The sequence below is a fragment of the Micromesistius poutassou genome (assembly GCF_964030765.1).
Source record: "Micromesistius poutassou genome assembly, chromosome: 16".
Classification (NCBI taxonomy): Eukaryota; Metazoa; Chordata; class Actinopteri; order Gadiformes; family Gadidae; genus Micromesistius; species Micromesistius poutassou.
The window spans coordinates 10,710,729-10,714,139 of record NC_140286.1 but is presented as its reverse complement, the minus strand read 5'-3'; positions in this window follow the sequence as shown (position 1 = coordinate 10,714,139).

Below are 3,411 nucleotides of genomic sequence, written 5' to 3'. Positions count from 1 at the left end.
CTTTGCGCAGCCGCACCCGTCACAGCAGCAGAAAGCATAGGCTGGTTTGTGGCGCTGTCTGTGGTGCGGTGTGTGTCTGACGAAGTTCATACTGATGCCGGTCAGTGCAAGGGAGAGTTCCCGGGCGCATATGGACGGCTGTGCTGCTGTGTGGTGGAGGAGGTCTGGGTGTAGCGCTGGTGGAGACAATGATTAGAGCAGCGGGGGTGGGGGGGGGGGGGAATCAATAATACATGCTAAGGGCCGGCTAATGTACCGCAGGGACCCACAGACAGACAGACAGAGGCGTCTCCTATGCCTAGACTAGACCCCCCCCCCCAACACCATCACTGCTGGGTTATTTTTATCCAAGCACGCACGCACGCATGCACACACACACACACACACACACACACACACACACACACACACACACACAGAAAGATACAACCACGCACACACTGAAAGACACACACACACACACACACACACAAAAAGATACAACCATGCACACTGGAAGACACACACACACACTCACTCACTCACTCACTCACTCACTCACTCACTCACTCACACACACACACAGAGACACACTGGTACACAGACATATAGATTAACACACACTCCAAGAAAGACAAAAAGAAGAGAGAGAGGCAGACAGAAGAATAGAAAGCGAGATAACACCATTACGACCCATATGACAATTGACAGCCTTCCTTCGTGTGGTGATAGAAAAAGTAGGTATTTTTAAACCTGACATTTACAATCGTGATTTATTTCCTCAATCCCCCTTGTCCCTTTCCTCCAGACAAAACTTTATTGGAGTCTGCCGAGACAAGAACTCGTATTAGTCTGCTCGGAGAGAGGGCAAACGGGCTTGTTTGAGGCAAGGAGTTAAAACGATCTCCGCTCAAATTTATTTACAAAAGCCGCGTTGGAACCAGGGCTCCGTCTCACCCTAACACCAGGGCGATGGTTCACAAATCGATACGGTGCCGCGGAACGGGTCAAAATGAAATAAGTGGGCAAGCTCTCCGGGAAATGGGATTGGCAGGGAGTCAAGGAACACGCCACCCGTCTCTGAGGGGCCGGCTGCTAGCCTAGCGCTTTCTCCTCTGCAGAGATTAGGGTTAATGCCTTCCCTGCATTAGCGCACGCCGCCCGACTGATCACAGTGGAGCTCAGACACCCACACACACACACGCGCGCATGCACTCGCTCACACACGCATGTGCCACACGTTAAAGGGGTAGTTCAGGATTTTGGACATGGGGTCTGATTTCCAAGTGAGCCAGTGTGTTATTTATCATTGGAGACCGTTTTCAACACTTTTCATTCAGTCCTTCTAGTTGCAGAAATCGCTGGTGCTAGGCTAGCGCAACTCGAGGGGAACTGCTAGCCTGCCAATAAAAACAGTTTTACTCACTCCCGAGGCAAACCAATTATGATGCCCGACTATCATTGTTAATGTCTGTGTTGATAGAATAGTGTTAGAAATAAACTTACCCTTGCATCGCATTGCATTTAGTTTATAATCCCTGTAGTTGGAAGCAAGCTACGGCAGCGGCGGACTGATATTACCTGGAGTGCGCTTCTCTGATTACCTTCTGCTGTAGTGAATTGTTTGCTACACCGGAGCAAAGTGAAATTCCACCGCTGCTGAGAAAGTAGTCCCCCAAAATGTAATGTGATCATTGCGATACAAGGATAGTTTTATTTCTAATATTATTCTATCAACACAGACATTTACATCGATAGTCTGGCATTATAATTGGTTTGCATCGGGTGTACTTTGGAGTGGGTAAAACTGTTTTTATTGGCAGGCTAGCAGTTCCCCTCGAGTTGCGCTAGCCTAGCACCAGCGATTTCTGCAACTAGAAGGACTGAATGAAAATTGTTGAAAATGGTCTCCAATGATAAATAACACACTGGCTCACTTGGAAATGAGACCCAATGTCCGAAATCCTGAACTACCCCTTTAACAGATACATATACACACGCAAAATAACGCATAGGCACACGATGCAGGCACACACACACACACACACACACACACACACACACACACACACACACACACACACACACACAAACATACCCGCACAAATACAGCAACAAAAATGGTATACATTAGTTGATACACACACACACACACACACACACACACATGTAACACAGACTTACAAACAAATAGCATACATAGCAACTAACATGCTCAGAATACAAACACAAGACTCAGACAAGACTCAGACAAACCCACAACCATCTTTAACTCTTTTTGATGTTTACAGTTTAACCTCCTTCCCGCCAAACACACAAACACACGGAGAAACAAAGGAACGATGATTCAATCAATCTCTGATTGGAGCAACGCCCCCCATCACCCACTTCCTCTGTCTCATTTCCAGGACAGTGTTATCATTAACTCTTTCCCACATGCACACACGCACACGCATTGGTTCACGTCTCTAAAGATCAGTGAACCAATGTACATATTTGTTTCCTTGACTTGGTTCAGAGAAAGGATAATTACAAATTATGCAAGTTAGGAATTTATATTGTCAAACGTTGCCAAGGAAACACAGGTGAAGCACTTTCACACTCTCAACCTTGACTCGTTCCATGTGGGAACTTGTGAAGGAACAGTGTTTTGTGTCTGATGGTGTTGAAAGGCGGTGTCTGAGTGGGGTGAGGTGGGTGGGTGTGTGTGTGTGTGTGTGTGTGTGTGGGAGGGGGGAGTAGGTAGTAGGTAGAATAGAGAAGGAATGATTCAAGCTCAGGGTATTCAATGAATTCTATTCCGTATCCACGCACTCCAATGTCATTCCTTTGAGAGAACAGGCAATTAATTTCTAAGCACATACTGTCATTTTAAAAGGCAAATAAGAACAAATAGTAATACTAACAGAGACACACACACACACACACACACACACACACACACAAACGCACACACACACAACCATACACACACAAACAAAAACACAAACACACACACACACACACACACCCCAACTCACCTTCAAACACATTAACAAAAAACACACACACACACAACTCCCCTTACTGACCGCACATACAACTCAGGTATACTTCTGCATCTAACAATACAAACACCATATATCTCCTCTCATGGTCCCTCCTCCTCCCTGAAAAGGAGACAAGGGTACAAGCTACGGCTCTACTGGTCTCCTGATAGCGTTTAGCAGTCTCCAAGCCAATGTCCAGGCTGTGACTTAATGCTACGTAGCGCCTCGCGGCTAGCCTCTTTGGCGGGGTGTTGCTGGAGATTGGCATTCCCCCCCCCCCCCCTCCCCCTCCACCCCACCCCCGCTCAGATGGTCTTCTGCAGCCAGCGTCAATCCTTCATCCCATCAGGCCGGATGAGGTTAAGCCTCTAGCGGACATTTGTCACTGCTGTCGTTGGTGATG